The 20,395-nt window shown below is 37.0% G+C and overlaps 1 protein-coding gene across 7 annotated transcripts in view; it reads right to left on the bottom strand.

Annotated features, from left to right (window-relative positions):
• LOC128859703 (uncharacterized) overlaps positions 1-2,656 on the bottom strand; it is a 41,592-nt gene extending 38,936 nt beyond the window's left edge. For 6 of the 7 annotated variants that reach the window (XM_054096721.1, XM_054096723.1, XM_054096724.1 and 3 more), the window contains exons 1-2: positions 2,569-2,656; positions 1,304-1,593 (exon numbers count right to left, since the gene is read on the bottom strand). The gene's annotated coding sequence lies outside the window, so the exon portion shown is untranslated. Of the gene's footprint in view, positions 1-1,303; positions 1,594-2,142; positions 2,355-2,568 lie in introns of all 7 variants that reach the window. The other variant, XM_054096722.1, reaches the window with a different exon arrangement.
• Between the last annotated feature and the right edge of the window lie 17,739 nt (positions 2,657-20,395).

Here is a 20,395-nt window from a genome sequence, read left to right as displayed (position 1 = left end):
GATTTGTTATTATTGATTTATGTACTTTACGCCATTAAAAGTATTTAAACGAAATCAATAACTATCCGCATAACAGTTATTTCGTTATGTATATAGGCATGTATCTCTTTACCTTTAATAAATCACATTGACCGAAAGTACAGAAGGTCGAAATTATTTAACAACTCAATTAAACACTTATTGTTGTAATTCGCAACAATATAAGTGAAAAGAAAAATAAAAGTACAAACGCCTTTACGCAATCGTGCATCAAATTATGAGAAGCGTTCAAAATCAAACTTTTTGCAATGCGTATTAATTAAAATAAGACTAAGTTAGAAACAACAATAGCGAAGGTTTACAAAAGGGGGAAAACTCCTCGGGGGAAAAAGAGAAAATTAAAATAACAACAGATGTGTGATAGATATGTGTACACATTCGTCTAAGCGAGTAAGTGAATGAAAAATATCAAATGAAAGTGAGTAGGAAAGCGAGGTGCGATTGAAAGTAAAATTGGCGAAAATTTGTTACAATTTCTTGTTGCGCATCAGAGAAGGCGGAGCCGAAAGTGGTTTATGTTGCCGCCGCCGTTGCTACTGCCTCAGGCATTTGCAATTTTGATAACTATGATGACGTGCTGTTCGTTATTGGTGTTGGTGCACAAACTGACACAAAACGCTGCTCCAATGAATTCATATATGCATGCAAGTACTGGGGCAGTTTTCAATATTGCAGCTATTAATTTTGCTTCACTCTAAAATTGACGATTTTGAAATAAATGGTTTTCGAACGTTTTTAGTTTCATAGAGAAACGTAGACGAACGAAATAGTCTGAGGGTCGGAGTGACCGTGGCGGGAAGTTAGTGCCACACAATGGGGCATAATTAGCAATGCCTGAAATATTTCGAAATCTTTTTCTTTTGTGTGTGCTTTTGTTTGTTGCAAGGTATTGTGGCTATGTGAATTTACATAGGCTTGCAATTGTTTTTATCTTTGCATATAATGTGTTTTTATGTAGATATACTTATGTACATATGCATTTAACAGTGTGTGCGTGTGAATTTTTATTTTTTTGTATTTATGTGCTGTTGTATTTGTTGTGCAAGAAATAATACAAACACCAGTACGACAACAAGCGGCGAAAATTACTGGTAAATAATTTGCATTTTCGCAACTACAACGCGGGTATTTTCGGTAATGAAGGGAGTGGGCGAAAAGAATGCAAATAAGCCTATTGTGTCATTCAATTTGTTTAGCAATATTATGGTGTTTGGGTTTTGTTATTGCGTGATATTAGTGAGCAAAATTGCATACGAAAACTTACTTGAAATTTTATCAAAATGGCCGTAGTTTATGAAAAGTATTTCAAAACCAAGTTCGTTGCTGAAGTCTTTCGTTGTTGCTCCACGTTTAGTTTGCCTTTCTGGTAAATCTCTTCCTGTTGTTGCTTTCGACAGCTTTTCGTTTCACCTGACTTGTTATTGCACTTTTTTTTGTTTTTTGTTTTTATTTGTGGGAGCTTTAATTTAACATTTTTCTTGCACTGTTAACAAAAAATTGTCTACCGTCTTTTTGCTTAATAATGGTTCTATTAGTTGTATTGTTATAAAGCAACTGTTGAAATGGAAATGAAGAGTAATAAAAAAAAACGTGAACATAATATTTTTACTTCTTCTTGTATAGAAAATGTCTACATGTACATGTATATGTATGTATATGCGTGAATGTATAGTCTGCAATACACATAAGCAAATTTCATGGCAAAAATGAGCATTCAATGAAGAAAAGGCATTGGAAAATACTTGTACAATTTAAAGAGAGTTAGTAAAAGAAAATAAAAAAGACAACAACACAACCGAACTTATGCATACAAATGCAAAAAGTATCCGCATGAATGGATAAATTTTCGCATGCAAGCAACAGCACTTGAATAAGAAACTACCACTACAACAAATCACGCCTTTGTTCCAATCTCCTATAGTGTATGTACATATACATACATATATAAATGTACATTTACATGTATGTGTGTGTATGTGTGTTTAGTGGCTTAGTAATTATTGTAAGTGTATGTGTTTGTGTGCGAAACTAGACACTTTTCTTGTTGCATGTTGCACTGTAGCCGTAAAACACAAGCAAATTTCGATAAAAAAGCACGCATACCCATACGGTAGAAATGTATTAGCATTTAAGCACTCTGTTTTTATTGCTGCTTTTTCTTAGTTTTAACTAAGGTGGTTACATCTTTATGCTGTGTTTTCATTACATTTTAAACATTTTTTAAATAAAATTTATTCATATTTCAATCACTAAATTTCAAAGATTCACTTGGCAACGTAGAAAACTCATTATAGCAAAACACTCAAAGTTATTGCCTGAAAAAGGTATGCAAATGACACCAAATTTAGATTACGAAATTAATTTTGGCTTGAATAATTTTTCAAGACATTTTATATACTAAAATTTAGACTAAAATTAAAATTATGGCACAAGAGTATGAATATGCTGGGCTCAATTCAAGCAATTTTCACAGTGTTCACAATAAATTAGAAAAATAAAAAAATAAAACAAATATATTTATGGATTTACTTTTTCCTTATTTTGCAACCCACTGAATACACTAAACTCGTTTGAAATTGTGTGTACCGTTCGCAGTGCTGCTCAAGCGCAGACTAAATTAGCCAACGATTGGCCAACTGCCATTTGGCTTGAAAAAATGTTCACTTGTTGCTGCTACCACCACCATTGGAAGTTGCTGACACCGAATACCAATTGAGCAAAACTTACTTACTCCCATGCAAATTGATTGGAATGGTACGACGCTGTGTTGAGCTGAGCTTATGCAAAGTACGCATGCGCGCGTTGTCAAATCACACATGTCAGCCATACAAAAATGCTTTTCGTTACACTCGTAGTCAGCGATGTTAGCGTATGAGTATAATTTTAGCTTTTTCCCTCAGCTCTCGCCATCCGAGTGAGTTTTCTCTCTCAACCGGTTATGCAGCGGCTTTGCAGTTAATTTTGCGCATGCGCAATACACTGTTTTTGTAGATTTAATTAATATTGTTTTCTTTATCTCCAATTATTTGTAAGCTACATTTTTACCGAAAACACTATCATATCGCCAGAGATAACGTTAAATCACGAGCAATTGATTGATAATCTCAAATGAAAAAATCAATCGATTTACGAAAAATAACTAATATATATATATATTTTTTAACATCTAAAGATTTTTTCATTATTTAAAAACCAGTCAGGGGAAATTGTTATAAAGTGGATACAAACTTATACGCTAATTAAATACTAAATATAAGAGAGGGTGTGGCTACTAGACTAAATCTTTTTTTGTTATGTTGGTACACTCTTCATATGAACATACATATCTGAAGTTATAATTCAAGAAGTCAATTCATTCTTTGTTTACCAGCCATTTGGTATCCACGGGCCACAGGATTTTCTACAATGGAAAAAATCAAGTATCGTGCAGTGATTGAATTTTTATTTTTGGAAGGTTTGAAAGCAAAGGAAATTTTTGAACGAATGTTGAAAGTGTATAAGGATTCTTCGGCATCAATTAACACAATAGAAAGAGGGGTTGCTGAATTCAAGCATGGTCGTACAAGTCTTGAAGACGATCCACGTCAAGGATGCCTAAAAACAGCAACATCTAAAGAAATCGTGGAAACAATACAGGATATAGTGTTGGAAAATCGTTAAGGGACTAAAAGAGATTTAGTAGAATCCCTAGCTATATCATTGGGCAGTACAAGCAATATTTTGACTGATTTTCTAACAAGAATATTGAAAATAATATTGGTTTACCCTACAAATATGGAAGCTATTTATTTTTGAGGAATGTTTAAGAAAATCACTTGCAGAATTATTTGTTCGATAATTGGTCTCAATGTTAAAAGCACAGAAGCACAAATTTAGCATTAGAGGAAGATACGATCTCACCCTTTGTGTGCCACTGTTCGGCTCTATCCAGGCGCAGATTCACTTAAATTTTGAATTCTCTTCTAAAATTTTTGGTTTTGGTTTTAGGAGAGATAAGGGGAACTTCCCTTCGCGGCATCACAATGGACTATGAGCCTGAGTGTGTCCATAGTGGGACGGCGCTTCAACAGAACCCAATCTAGGGAGATGAGGACAAGTTCCTTTTGCTTTATCACTGTGGACTATGAGCCTGAGTGGATAAACATTGTAATTTAACCTTACCAAATTTATTATAATTATGAATGGTTTTTTAAATTATATAGCACATGGAAGAGATAAAATATGGTTGGTAGAACAAAAGTAATGTGGCTTACTGGTTTTAAATATTTGTAGTTCTAATGGCAAACTATGGATGTGAGTGCAGTTTACAGTTAAATGCAACCTCTAAATGGCTGATCGTTTTTCATGAGGAGCTCTTATGTGAGAGATATGCACTCGGAGGTTTGCCATTGCCCGTCGAGGAGCAACAGTGATTAGAAAAAATCGTTCTATCTTGGTGTTTCGTCTCCACAGGAGGTTCTGAACCCAAGCGCTACCGGATGGTAGCTTATTACTGCTTAAAATAACTGAAAGTTTAGACTTATATTAAGTTTTTTCATGTTCAAGCTGTGCTGGGTATGATAGTTAGGGGGCTAGGGAAAATTTTTCTTTTGAAGAGACTAAAACACTGACAGGTGCAAAAAGTTGATCGGTTTTAAAAAAAGTTAAGTTTTTATGAAATTTTATTTTCCACTTACGAGTAAACATGAAACAGCTTACCCTATGATCTGAAATTACCGGTAATGTTTAAATAAAACAAAACAGAGTTAAATTTCAGGAAAATTTATTTCATCTCCTTCAAAATATTACCCGTCTGAAGCAACACATATGTGCCATCGTTAAACTCAGTCCTCCATGCACCCCTGGTAGGCCGACGAAGGGATTGATCTCTTCTATCGACTGAGAAAATAATATGGACCCGTTCCCACGAGCGCGGTTCGTTTAAATTAAACATTCCCGGTACTTTCTGATCATAGGGTATATGAAGTTTAGGTTAAGGGTTAGGTTAAGTTAGGGTTAAGCTTCAATAATTTTTACGTGAGGGTAAATTGGGCTGTTTTGGGCACGAAAAATAATACACTTACTTCCAATTTGTTACAATTTTCGTTATCTATTACTAATTTTTTAGTACTGATTTTTGAACAGTTTTAAGATTCCAGTGTCTCTCGCATTCAGTTGTCGAATGTACCTATTATTTTTTAGCTTACGCTGAGTTCAATTGATTGGATTTACAATACGATTTTACATATATAAAATACATTTATAATGTTTTTAATGAGAAATTAATTAAACTAAATGTGTTAAAATCAGTTTTTCTCTCATTCTCATTATTAAATTTCGCATAAGCGATATCTGTTTCATATTTCTATACATACACAGCTAGCACATGGAATCGAGGTCAAAGAAACGTGAGGCACCAATGCGTGCTAGTCTTCTACTTCACGTGCTTTATCTTACATCATTAATAATGTAAGTGGAATTAATAATTTGTGAATATGCACTTCACATTCGGCTGTTAAGTAGTTTGCGTTAATTTGGCAATTGCTAGCCCTTTAGCGCGCCAAAACAATGACATAACACATAGCTGTTGCAATCATTGCGCTTCAGTTGGCCAAAAGTTCGGCAGTAGGCGCTTTGCGGGTTTGTACATTTGTTTACCGTCTGGTGTGCAAAGTCTTATTAGTCAATTTTCAAAATAAAAATTGTTAATCGAAACATGAGAGATTACGCTTGTTGGCTATTACACTTATAGACTACCCCGATAGACTAAATAACCGAGCAACTAATCGAACTCATACCATCTCACCAATCAATTGAGCAGTTGCTGAAGTTTTGTTATCTCTGTTTAAATACGTATAGTATTGCTAAAGTATGTTCAGTTTTAATTTTTCCCAAAAAGTTAAAATTTTTAGTTAAATATTGGGTTGGGGAATAAGTGCATAGCGTTTTCATATTTTCTTTTATTTTACATCGATTTGTTTGCTGTTAGGCAAAGTGTAAGCATTCATTCGATAGAACTCTTCCTGCTCTACAAAACTGTGTTAATTCTATTTTTGAGTTATTTAATTTTTTATTAGTTTTGCGGCTTAGAAATGAACCCATCAGGCAAAAATCATCATTTTCGAGACCAGCTCTTCTTTGCTTTTCATTGATATCAAAAAGCTGCGAAGTAGCCCGGAACATTTGCGACGCTCATGGAGCAGGCATTATAGGCTAGTCTACAGTACGGAAATGGTTTGCAAAGCTCAAAAATGGCGACTTTGGTGTCTATGAGACGTCCTGCCAAACCTCACCAACTTCACTTATGGCCATCTGTAGAGCTAAGCTAACCTATTGTCCTCACAAACGCAGAATTTCGCCCTATCTCGATACCAGGTGCTATTGTGGCAGAGTGGAGGAGATCCGGGGTTTTCCTTTAGAACCTGCAGGTAGACTTCGGCAATGGCCTACTTCAATTACCTCCATTTCTTCTTGGGGATAGTCTCTACTTCCTCCGCTCTGTCAACGATGACCAGTACCTCACCGCCACCCTTTACTACTTCACTAAACACCCCTTCTCCTGTGTGCTCAGTCGATATTTGCCTTTTTGGAGCAGTATCCGCTGGTTTTCTCAAGCTGGATATCACCTCCTTTGCCCATTCAACAGCCCTGGCCTGTTCCTCCGCTGGTAGATCTCTTAACTTATAATAGGCCCTGATGGCCGATTTATTTTTATAAAAGGCCTGCTTCGAACTGCCTAATCATGTGGCGGACATGCATATATTTGTGACCTGTTTTGAGCTGCCTGGTCTCTCAATAACCACCTGGCGGTTAAAGCTTAAAGCAGGTGCCGTCCCCCGCGCTTTGAGTAATGTTGAGATGGAATGGGGTATGTTTTTCCTAGGCGGAGGTGACCCCAATAACTCCCGCCGTAAAATGATTGGAGACCGGTTTTCCCAGTCACGCAACCAGCTATCCTGGAATGCGAACGGGTGTTCGGAAGCTACCCAGAGGATACTTGGGCAAATCCCGAGAGTTATGAGCTGCTTGAACCATATGCTGAATAATCGTCCTGGCCACTCCCGAGTGAATGGCGATCAGTAACTTTTCCCAGTTGCGTGGATTTCTACACATGGAACCATCCTCCCGGCGTCCTAACGTATGGCGCAGAAGCGTGGAAGATGACAACATCCGATGAAGAGACGGTTGGAGTGTTTGAGAAAAAGATTCTGTGTAAAATATATATCGCAGGCGAAGGAACGATGAGCTGTATGAGCTTTACGACGACAAAGACATAGCGCAGCGAATAAAGATCCAGCAGTTACGTTGGCTTGGTCATGTCGCCCGAATGGATACAAATGCTCCGGTTCTGAAAGTATATGATGCGGTACCAGCTGGTGGTAGCAGAGGAAGAGGAAGGCCTCCTTTGCGTTGGAAAGATCAGGTGGAGAAGGACTTGACTTCACTTGGTGTGTCCAACTGTCGCCGGTTAGCACGAGAAAGAAACGACTGGCGCGCTTTGTTAAACTCGGCCAAAATCGCGTAAGCGGTTATCGCGCCAATGAAGAGGAAGACATCTTTTTTTGTTTTTTAGAAATTCCGTTCATTTTTGGTCCCACGAGTGTTGAACAAAAGAGGTCCGTCTACATGTGTAAGGCTAGATAGAACCGGAGGTTGCCAGAAGTGCTCCATTCGACTCTGAGCTATTTTTTAAATCTGACTCCCCATCACCGACACGGTCCGTACTACACCTTGTTTCAATCCAGAGTTTCTTCAAGGGTTTTGCTGTTCCGATTACCAGAACTTGGTCATCGTTCAAAAAGGCAGTTGAACTATAGGGTTGGAATGCGCTCGCTCAATACTGGAATGTACGTAAACGGGCACACCATCATCCTTTGATAAAGTCTGACTAATGATTCGGCTAAGCCCTCGCACCACGACAAGGTGCCTACCTTCGCGGTGTTTTTACTTTAACGAAACTAAGTATAATATACTCATGTATGAATAAAGGCACAAAAAGTAGTATAAAAGTCAGAATGTATGGATATTAGTTTAAACCTACGTCGACAGGGACGGCTGGGAATAAATATTTTATATCAGTGTTTGCAGCATCCGTAGCCATGAAAGGCATTTCGTGACAACCATTTGGTTTGTTCCGAGTTCGATAGTTTTTCCTAATAGATCGCGCATTCGAAGGGTAATGAGTGAAAGTTCTTCTCATAAAAACCATCTGTCTTTCCAACAGCAGGGGCAGCTTCACTGTATGAAACGAGAACGGAATTATACCAGTCCCAGTCCCGAATTCCCTAAAAGGGTATGGATTAGAAACCTGCGGCGCGTTGCACATTTATAGGTACGTTTGTAAATGTTTACATAAGAAGTGATTTTTGCCAGCAAAGTATGTTTAAATACGAGCAAAAGCTTCGCATGTAAGTAAATCAGTTGGATTCGATTGTACGTAGTACTAAGCACAAGAGACGCTTTAACTTACTTTACCGGTTTCCAAGTGGTGAAGGTGGTTTGCGCTATTTTCGTATATAGAGCAATGCATAACTGGTAACGTACGGAACGTAAATGCTTTTTTGTGTACGAGTATAAGTATGCATTTATATTCGAAAACTATGGTAGGAAAGAAAGAGTGAGGAACAGCAGTATTCAAACGTTTTCCGCTCTTTCATAGAAAATTGTTGGTTAATATTGAATGTAATTTTTTGTATTTAACACATAATCGCATAGAGTTATTTAAATTGTATATCCCCTTCTTCTATGCTGTTTTCGTTTGGTTTGACTGCGATCAGATGGTAAATTGACAAAAATGTCGCTGATACTTGACGTTGGCGTTGAAAGTGTTATTGACGTTAGTAGTTTGCTCACGAGCCGCTTTGCAGTCACAGTTACACATTCTTATTTAATTCTCAGAACAAAATTTGCGGTTTGCAATTTGAAATCTTGTCAAACTTGTTTCGGTTGCCTTTATTCACGATTAACTGCTGTTTAACACACGCCAGTGTGGTTGTTGTTGTTGGTGATTGTTTTGTTGTTGTTACAGTTCTTGTTGACTGATCGTGGACCAACTTGTTAGGTTCTTTGGCATTACCGCATGAGCTTGTATGACTCTCGAGTCAATGCAGGCTTCGTTGACGTGCCGGCTGTTGACTGGATTGTAAATCAGTTTCGCTTTTTGTTGTTTAACTCTTATTTTTTTATTTATCATACCTAAGTGTATTTTATAGATGAAGTTGTTGTGTTTGGTTATGATCACAATCACTTAAGGCCTTGGCAAGTGTGCAATTTTATGTGCGCAGGAATTATGTAATCCAATCATAGAGTATCTCAAATCGTATTTGATATTTGTACACAATTTATAAAATATATTTTTGTTTATTTCTATGCCTATGTAAGTACATGTTTCTATGGAAATATGTAAGATACAAGTAGAAGTATGACCTTTTAAAACGCTTCGCAAATGCAATAGTTACGCAATTTTAATGAACTTGTTGATGAACTGTATTAACTACGATACACTTTATGTACACACTCTGCACATTGCATTAGGAGAATAAATGAAGGGAATTTCATATTGAATTTTCAGCATGTGCAAGAAAATTTGTTTTTCTGGAAAATGCTGTTATTCCAAAAGGACAAAATTACCTTTCAAAATTTCTACCTAAAGACCTGGTCGGGGCAAACTTTCCCAGTCGATGACAGTGGCTCTCTTGTGCTTTTTAAAATCCAATAGCTTCTTTAGCGGTTGGACCCAAAGAGCGGAATATACGAGTATAATATGATTACTTACACATGAAATAACGTCATCAAGCGTTTGTCGAACAGTACTCGCCGAAGAAGAAGAAGGTACACCAGAGCCAGACGAAACAGAGAAGTAGAGGCGGAAGCTGCTGATTTCAGACAATCCCGAAAAGTGCTGAAGTAAGCAATAATCGCCAGGAAGAAGGCAAAATGGGAGGAACTCCGAAGGGACCTAAATAACAACCCTTGGGGTCTGGGCTATAAAATTGTAACGGGGCAGCTAAACGCCAACTCCACAGCCGTATATCTAGACAGTGATGGTATCAGCAAAATAGTGGAAACGCTGTTCCCCATGCACCCTATGCTGTGCGGGGACCGAGACCTCCACGGTGACGAGATACTCCTACTCTTCACCGAGGAAGAGCTTAAAACCGCGGCAAGAAGCCTCGAAAGAAACAAAGCTTCAGGTCCTGATGGCATCCCAGCTGAAGCACTCTAACTTATGGCTGAAAGCCGACCAGATGTGATGCTCGACGTTTACAATGCATGCATTACTCGAAGCATCTTCCCTAAGCTGTGGAAAATACAGAAACTGATGCTGATCAGTAAGGGTAGGGGTGACCCAGCGCAACCGTTAGCTTGTCCGCTTTGCATGCTGGACAGCGCCGGGAAATTGTTTGAGAAACTCAGCGTAAATACAGCGTAGACTTGCAGAGTCTGTTGAGAGAGCAGGAGGATTGTCAGCAAGGCAATACGGTTTCCGATGCGGAAAATCAACCCTTGGCGCAACAGAGGAGGTTGAAAGCAGCGCTCAACGCAGACGCCACTACCCGATCCGCATCACCGTCCTGGCAACGCTTGATGTACGAAACGCCTTGAACAGCCTACGATGGACAGACATTATAAGGGCGCTACGAGAAAGGCTTCTGAGGGAGTAGATCGCACCGGGAATCATAATCAGCAAAATGCTCGAGCGTGGGGACAGCTGGAACGCGGTAAAGAAATACATCGATAACGTACTACGAAACAAAGATTGACCTCGACACAGTGCAACAAAGTGAAGCCGCACAGATAGAGACACAAGAAGACGAGCCTATAGCATGAAAGCTGGCTACAAATATGGTGGACTCAGACGTGGGTGAATAGAATTGGTCCTTTATGGATGCCGTTCTGGGCCCTCCCGAAGTAATATAGAAAGCAGTTCCGGGAAGGGTGTCTCCCCAGAAGGAGGGGAGGGATCGTTTTAGTGGCCACACCACACGACGCAGTAGACGACGGGCGCTGTAAGTACGAAGGCATTTTGAACCCTACCTCACCCACCAAAAACAAAATAAAAAGAAAAGAAAACAGTACTCACCTACGAAGTTAAAACGAATTTGACCTCCTTTGGTGAATGCTGTAGTAGATAATGGTTTTCTTGATTTTACCCGCCCTTTGAATCTTTTAAACTCTAGCGATATCAGCCTTTATATAAGCGTGGACGCTTGCAAGTTGGGTAGATCAATTTTTCGCCATTAATAAAGTAGACATTCCGATGCGTGACTTCAAATAATAGTTTTAAAAATTTGTTCCGTGGCTGTCGTCATTTCATTTTGCACTTAGTTCTTCTTTTAATTTTGAGTGTTTTCATATGCCGTTCACCATATTCTTGGAATGTTTGGTTCAAGATGCCGGTTCCTCAGTATAGAGGTCCCTTGCATTACTGCTTGACTAAAGAAACCAATTTTTTTGGTATGAGGTTGTGCGCTTGCAAGACATTCGACAGATAGTAAAAATAATCGGTTAATATTCGCGTAGTTGTAATTTCCTAAAGCTATAAACAGTCTATTTGATCTGGAAGAAATAAGTTTACGTTATTATGCGTTGGAAGGATTTGTAGGTTCTTGTAGCCCATGAGAGGATTGAAAAGGAAGAAATGAATGGAATTACTAATGCAGAGAAATCGATACTTGAACTTTTCAATGCCATAGAATAGGAAGCCAAGCCCTAATGCCCTTAGCCGAGTACTGGCCTACCCATTGCCGATTTCCCACTGATGCCTCCAAAACTGACTTTGGGTCAAGATCTGTCGCCTTTGTCGAATTTTTTCTTGTTGGGTGTTAGCCGAGCTCTTCCTCCAAATTGTGGTGTGCGCCTTGATGTTTTTCCAAAATTGGAGGAACCTACTGTTTTATGCTGCCTCCGAACGGCACATAGTTTTTTATGAGGAGCTTTTTCCTGGCAGAAATACATTCGCAGGGTTGCCTTTGTCTATCGAGGGGTAATTGCTACGAGTATTAAAAATAACTTTTTCGACAATTTGGTGTTTCTTGTCAGAGGTTTCGAACATGGGCAATACTGAATAATAGTTAACTACGGCGATCGTCTTAACCATAAACTATTTACTTAATATTTAGTCAATTCAATTTAGCATACTTTTAAGTAGTAAGGCTTCTTTAGCTTCAAAGGAGGTGAAAAATTGTTTACGAGTTTTGGATATAATGATTTGTAGTACATAATCAGTTGAAATAATGAAAAAATAAATCGGAAGACATTAGCAGGTGAAACTAATAAAATATGGGGAAATCATTTAATAAAAATTTCGTTTAAGTGACCCGCACGGCTGGCGATTTCTTTAACACACCTACAGTAACTTCGATTTCATATGTGAACTGCTTATAGTTAGTAGCTCCGCCAGACAACGCGTTCTTCAATCATTTTTTGCCTAAAACTCAGAGTATTTATTATCTTACATATTAATATTCATGCTGAAATGTATTGAAAAAATATTTTTGAAATAAAAGGAAAAGCAAAATGGAATCGCTACAGCTGCTCAAACGTGGCTCCTTTAATTTGCGTCGTGGAATGTACCGCCTTTAGTAATCAACTGAAATCAACCAGACAAAAATGTTTCATTAAAGTAAGTTATTTCGCCTTGCACTTACCTATTTTTAACGAGAAAAAGGATAATTAAAATTTGTAGTAAAAAAGAAAACAAATTACACTTTTTTATAAACAAATTGATCAAAACAATATTTTTAGTGATAAATATTAAAAAATTAGAGGTACATGCAAAGTCCAATATGTTAAAGAGTATACCTGTAAAATTTTTAGTTGATATCTTGATTACTTTTTGAGTTAAATTCGACGGCGTGGAAAAAACCTATTTCGAGAAAAAGACGATTAAAGTTTTCGTCCTTACTCATCTTTCGTTCGACGCTCACAACTTCACTGACTTTATAGGGACTTTTGGGCCAATTGACCGTTTCGGTTGATTATTCAATTTTCGAAAGCAATCCTTTATAACACATGGACTGAAAAGTCCCGAGGCCTAACAGCTTTATTGCATTCACCTCTAATTTACGTTTTTCGGATCCTATCCATACATATGAAGCGCGATGCTTATTGATCAACTTAAAATCAACTTTATCTTTCATTTTCGACTTAATCCGTGGGGCTGTCGATGCTTTCTGAGAGGATTTTCTTTAATATTCTGGCCAGAGCTCTTCGTAGGTCGGAGTTCTTCTATGTTGGTCTTTCAAAATCCCTTTATGCTCAGAATGCTGCTATTTCTGGAACCTTAATTGAGTTTAATAAAATCTCTAAATTTGTTGAGATAGATTTTTCATTTTCAAACGATCATAAATAATATAAATAATTTAATTGTACTTTTTTTTATTGCCTATTAACCTTAAAATATGTCCACTTAGCCTATATATATATTCATTGATTTAATAAATAAATAAATAAATTTTATGATATTCTATTCATTAGTTCGTGAGTTATTGTGCTAAAAGTGACGCTACTTTTGTTATTTTCAAAACAATGGATCAAAAATAATTTCGTGTTTTAATTTTACACTGCTTCTTGATGGCGAAAAATACTGTTCAAGCGAAACAATGGCTTGAAAAGTCTTATGGGGAATCCGTTTGCACACTGTCGACCAAAAACAATAACGAGTTGATAATTCTCCCACATGCACCGTATTCGCTAAATTTGGCTCCCAGCCTGTATGAAATTTCGCTCAAATCAAGAGGTTCGAGCTGAAACTGAGACCTATTTTGAGGCAAAAGATAAATCATTCTACAAAAATGGTTGTTCTTGATGGAAATTACGTTGATGACTTTACAGCCCATGTGTTATAATATCTATGGTATTTTCTTCAACTTGAGAAATAAAGAAAAACGCTTAATATGGCGTAGCCACCGTTAACGACTGCTTCTTGCTCATTTTTCTATGATAACTTCTGGATTTTCCGTCCACCAACTGCGAACATTTTGTTTTCTAATATAGACGCGGAGGTGCAAAAGAGCTTCATCTGAAAATATGAAATTTTTGGTAAAAAATTCTCATCTTGAACAAGGCGCGTTCATTTCGTAGATTGCTCTCAATATCCCTAATCTTGTTCAAGTGAAAAGCAACCCATTTTGTGAATGTTAAACCATAAATTAAATTTCTGATACCAGCCGAATATTAGCTATCAAAGTAAACAAAATCGATCAATCAAATTCTTAGCGCTAGATGGACCACCCTGTATGTAAATATATGCAAGTACATCCATCGCTAAAATACCGCTAGGGAGTCCCTTACAGCCCAATAGAATGATTTAAACACATTTTACAAGTTATTATTTATATTTTTACTGTCTTTTTCTTATTATTGCATTTCTTTTCTTTTAACTTCACAAGAGGCTATTTATAAGTCTGCTGCAATGCATTTATGCTCATTATTCGGACTTGCAAACAGCTTTGAACTACGAATAAAAAGTCTTAAATGTAAAAAATAAATAAATAATATATTAATTTAATAATCGAATTGCAATAACCCGAACTATATCTAGCCTATAAAAAAGTCCAAAAAGAGACGAAAAATCTTGTGAGCCGTGCTGTTATTGACCGACTTTACCACTGGTGCTGGTTCGATTAACTCGTCGACAGATCGCATTATGTACCATTCAGCCACGAAGTAAAAAACCAAAGTGATTATGCCGAACTTGAGATATATTATGAAAATGTCAAATAAATAGCCAAGCAGAGTTTGTAAACCTTTCATGACGCAATCCAAAATCTGACCATCGGCCATCGCCGCAGCAATTCCAAAGTGACAATTGGTTGTGGTTCGAACTGTGCGAATTCGCTGTTCCCGTTTGCTATGTGACTGCACAAGCGTATGTATGTAGTTAAACTTTGCACGCCTTATCGGTGTTGCGCTATTGGCTTACTAATTTTCTTTGCGTTTGTGTGTGTGTCGTGCAGCTGTTGATCACATATATAATTCAATCTAACTGTATGGATATATGCTTGTTGTTTTTAATATGCAAAAAAGTGAAGAAGCAGCAATCATTGGTTTTCTATACCGTTTTTGCAGATACCGCGGTGAGACGTACATAAGTGTTTTAATATGTGACAGTTTGGAAATGCGTTTAGCGCTTTGTCGATTTGGCGCGTCTGCCTGTTTGACCACCGACTTGTGTCTCTCCGCTCAAGTGAATTATGCAATTCTTGTATTTTGATATGCTCAGCTTACTTGTTTGAAGTAAAATTATTGTGATGGTTTAACTTTGAATAAATTATTGCAGCTTCAATTTGCTTATAATAGGAATACAAATAAGGAACATTTGATGTTTTACCAACTGCTGTGATATTATTTTTTGCTGGACATTATTCATAATCTATGATATAAAACTACTTTCTGTTGGCAAGACATGAAAACGCGTTTATCTGGAACGAAATGAATGATAATAACAATTATTATTTCGTATTATCCTTATTATTAATTTAAGTTCTAACAAAAAAAAATGTCCGACTACCTTTAAATGAATTGTAAACTTTTATTTATTTACTTATTTTATTGATTTTTGCTTTATTTATAATTTGTTAAGATAATCATCACCAAGTGCAAGTGCAAGTGCAATTTAGGTTTCCACACTCAAGTTTATGATGATGGCCTGGTAGTATACATAGTAGGCTGCCATGAGGAAACCATCTCTAACCGAATGCAACAAGCCTCCAACATATTAACCCATTGAAAACTGCGCTATTGCCGCTCATTAGGAAAAGGAACGTCAACCTCAAATGTTCTGTCATAAATGAATCAACTCTTCAACTCTCCATTGAAGCGAACTATTTTCGCATCAATCTTGATAAAATGCTTCATTGGAATTTTCATGTTGAGAAATGTATGTACTGCAAGAACCACAAGAGCATTCTTTGCTGCATAAGACTCTTTGCAAAAACATGGGGATGATGACTTACTGGACATTCACTACAGGTGTTAGGCGCATAGTCACTTATGCTTGCCTAGCCTGGTGGCCTAAAGTTAAGCAATGAAAGGCGGTATTTGAACTGAACAAATCGTCTGAATCGGTGTAACAGGAGCAATGAAAACATAACCAACTGACGCATTAGGTATGCTCTTATTTATAGCACCGCTTCTATTCTTAATTGAAAAAAATGTTCGTCTGTGCGTTTTAAGATTAAAAGTCATCTCCGATCTAAAAAGTTGGGGCATGAAAGGACATTTAAAGCTCTTAAAAGGCTTTCGACATACCCCTGTTCCTCATAGGATTGATACATTATCACCCAAGCCCATTCTCTTCATTCTATCACCCTCAAACCTGGCTCTCAGATATGGTTCACTGATGGGTCGGCGTAAATTCAAAAACTCCATCCTATGGGTTTTTACCTAACAATCTTCTAGGCAGACATACATGCCATCGCGATATGTGTGAGGGAATATCTCTATAGTAAAATAAGAAGAACCCACATTTACATACTTTCCGATAGTCAGGCGGCTTCGAAAGCTCATCTATTAACCGCAATCACCTCGAAAATGATATATGACTGCCTTAACCTTCTTAACAAGGGAACTTCATAAAGTGGGAGGAGGAGAAATTCGTTGAACATTGGTGGAATTCTATCGGTCAGCGACACGCGAAACAATACAATACGCCGAATAGAGGAATTTCTGGTACGCTACTTTCGCTCAGCAGAGTAGACTTGAGAGTTTTAGCTGGCGACTGTAGTCTGCGATATCACTTAAACAAAATTGGTCTCTCTGCGCCTACATATAATTTACCTATTGTGTGAAATGGATACTGAAATGAACACTAGGCAGCAAAGGGCTACACCACCTTGGTGGTACTGCAGAGCATTCATATAAATTATGGAGTAATAAACCCCAGATTGTGCTAAGATTTTTCAAAAGCCTTAAAATATAGGTCCCTTCAGCAGGCGTTGCACAATAGATCTCTTTTCGGTCGCAGTGCACAGTAGCCTAATAATAACACAGGCCAACAACCAAAAACTTTTTCGATAAATTTAACTAATTACTTTGTAATTTGGTGTCCTGATTACGAAAAAAATTATTAAAAAGTTATATCACCCATCAATTTTTCACATTTTACAATTAAGTAAAAATAAAGTTTACGTACCAAAATATATCGGATATACTTTTAACTTCTTAAATACTTTTTAGTTGGCAACATTATTAAAATGTAATCAGATTGGCAATGAAGGAAAATGTTTTTAAGTTGGTAGTTCTTATAAATTTAACAGCTGTTAGCTTTCTTTCAGTGAGTTATAACCTCAAATTGCTGTGCGTTTTTTATTCAAAATTAAAATGGTTAAACGTGATTGTAAAAATGCTCCTAAAGCTTTTTGCTACATATGTGGAAATTTTGTCATTAAAAAACATCAAAGGGAAATTACAGACTTTGTAAAAAAAGTTTACTTTGCATATTTTGGTTTAGAAATCAGTAATCAAGACAAGTGTTGGGTTCCGCATAAAGTATGTTATGTTTGTGTCGAGGATCTAAGGAAATGGCTTAAAAAAACGAAGAAAGCTGTTAAATTTGCAGTACCCATGGTATGGAGAGAGCAAAAAAACCATTTAGACGATTGTTATTTTTGCTGTATAGATGTTAGTGGATATAACTCCAAAAATAAAAAAGCTATTATCTATCCTAATGTTACATCAGTTGATCAGCCGGTAGAACATGGCCCGAGCTTTCCTGCCCCTGTGTCACCTGAGGATATTGATGATATTTTACTGTCTAGTTTCGAATTTAGTCAAAGTCAATCGACTGATGATAATTTCCAATGTACTCCGGACAATTTAAAACCACGGTTATTTGCACAAACAGAGTTAAATGATTTAGTGAGAGATTTGGGTTTGACTAAGGAAAAAGCACAGTTGCTTGGTTCTAGATTAAAAGAAAAACATTTATTGGAACCTGGAACATATATTTGCCATTATAGAAGAAGAGATGAACAATTCACACAATTTTTAGGCAGGACGAGGATCTCGTTTACTTCCATGATATTAACGGCCTAATGAATGAGTTTGGCATTGAATACAAAAAAGAAGATTGGAAATTTTTTATTGACTCATCAAAAACAAGCTTGAAAGGTGTCTTATTAAATAACGGAAATACTTATGCTTCAGTGCCTGTGGCACATTCAATTCATATGAAGGAAACTTACACAAATCTTAATATTATTTTAAAGAAAATTAACTATACAGCTCATGATTGGATGCTATGTGGAGATTTTAAAGTTGTCTCTATGCTCCTCAGTCAACAAAAAGGATTCACAAAATTTCCATGTTTTATATGTGAATGGGACAGCAGAGCAAGGGATCAAAATTGGTCTAAAAAGCAATGGCCCTTAAGGGAAACTTTGACTTCTGGCACAAAAAACATTATACATGAAACTTTAGTTGACCCCAAGAAGACTCTTCTACCAGCACTGCACATAAAGTTGGGCCTTATGAAGCAATTTGTTAAAGCTTTGCATAAAGATGGCAATTGTTTTAACTATTTGTATGGGAAATTTTCCCATTTATCAGAAGCTAAATTAAAAGAAGGGATTTTCGTCGGACCTGATATCCGTAAATTGATGTTCGATTCAAACTTGGAAACAACAATGAATAAGAAGGAGAAGGATTTTTGGATATCATTTAAAGAAGTTGTGATTAAGTTTTTGGGTAATGTGAAAGCTCGAATTATAAACTCATCGTAGCTAACATGATAAACAAGTTTAAAACTCTTGGTTGCCTGATGAGCCTTAAGGTCCACTTTTTGCACAACCTAGGTGACGTGAGCGAAGAGCAGGGGGAACGGTTTCATCAGGACATAAAAGAGATGGAGAAACGATACCAGGGACGGTGGAATATCAAAATGATGGGTGATTACTGTTGGTCACTTCACAGAGAACATTAAAATACAATACATAGGCGAAAAAGCTACGCAAGAAATTTTACGGAAAAAAGGGACAGAAAATATAAAAGAATAAGCATTTAATGTTATAATTTAAGTATGATTGTAAGTGAAAATATAATCAATTCAAAAAAATATGATTTCATTAATTTTTATGGATCAAATTTTGCCTATTTTTTTTAAATATTAAATCGATATCAGATTGTGGAAGAATGGTAGGTGATAAAAAAACGGCTATGTATTACGGTTTCAGCATTCAAAAATGCATAAGATTTAGGTAAAACATATAATGATAATGTACGAAAATAATCGTAGACTACGTGGGCTAAAACCTCTCACAGTTGGAAGAGATCCAATGATTTTAATTTCCATAGTTAACGACTTATGAACAGGAAAAGCTCGAGTTCCGTCAAAACGAAGTACCAAAAACTGATTGGCTGGAAAATTTTGGTGCATCTACTTTCTAGCACTGACTTCATACCTTGAGGCAGCCATTTAGTAAAATTGAATTCAAAGAGGATTGAAAAAAGCACATAAGCTAGTGCTGTGGCTTATGGGCTTCTTTTTAACAATTCAAAGAAATAAAAAAAAAATTATATATTATTGGTTTATTCGAAAAAGCAAACATTCATATTATTAATGGAATGTGGCTGTTTCGGCTACTTTCATTCGCTGTAATGTAGGTTAGGTTAGGTTATGGTGGTAGTCGGTCGCACGACTTTCCTTCGTGGAACCATTTTGTTGCTCTTATGAAACGGAAAATTGATCCCAACCCCACGCCAGACAGCTCTGTAAGAGAATTGAAAAAGTATTTGCCTAGACAACCTGCTCTGATTTTAGCTAGGGCTGGACAATCGCAAAGGAAGTGCTCAACCGTTTCTTCCTATTCCTTATCTCTGCAACTTCTGCAATTTTCATGGGAGAAAACTCCTAGTCTCGAGGAATGCCTGCCAAATAGCCAATGACCGGTTATACAAACCACGACCTTCGAGATATTATCTCTTGAGAGACTAAGCAATTCCTTTGTCCTTTTCTTGTTTATTTGCGGCAATAATAGCCTAGCTGTTACACATGTATCTTCATCTCTCCATGACCCTTTGGTCTCTTGGATAATGTTGTTTTTTATTATTAGTTTACTGGTGGCCAAAGGTATTCCAATGGCACTTTCACTGAGCAGTTGAAGAGCAGTACCTTTTCTGGCTAACTTATCAGCTTTACAGTGTCCCTCAATATCACTGTGTCACTAATACCATTTAAGGCTGTCCAACATTCCTGTGCACCCTTTGATCTTAGTATAGCCGCATTCATTGATATAATGGCCACCGGGATATCCGAGAATATTTTTATAGTCGTTTTTGTTATGGCATGCATATTTACATAGGTAGCTATTTCTTGACGGTTTCTGGCTCTGGATATTTCAATGATGGTCTTAAGGGTCTGAATCGTTAATTGATT

The sequence above is a fragment of the Anastrepha ludens genome, chromosome 4 (genome assembly GCF_028408465.1).
Source record: "Anastrepha ludens isolate Willacy chromosome 4, idAnaLude1.1, whole genome shotgun sequence".
Classification (NCBI taxonomy): Eukaryota; Metazoa; Arthropoda; class Insecta; order Diptera; family Tephritidae; genus Anastrepha; species Anastrepha ludens.
This window is presented reverse-complemented; position numbering and strand designations above follow the sequence as displayed.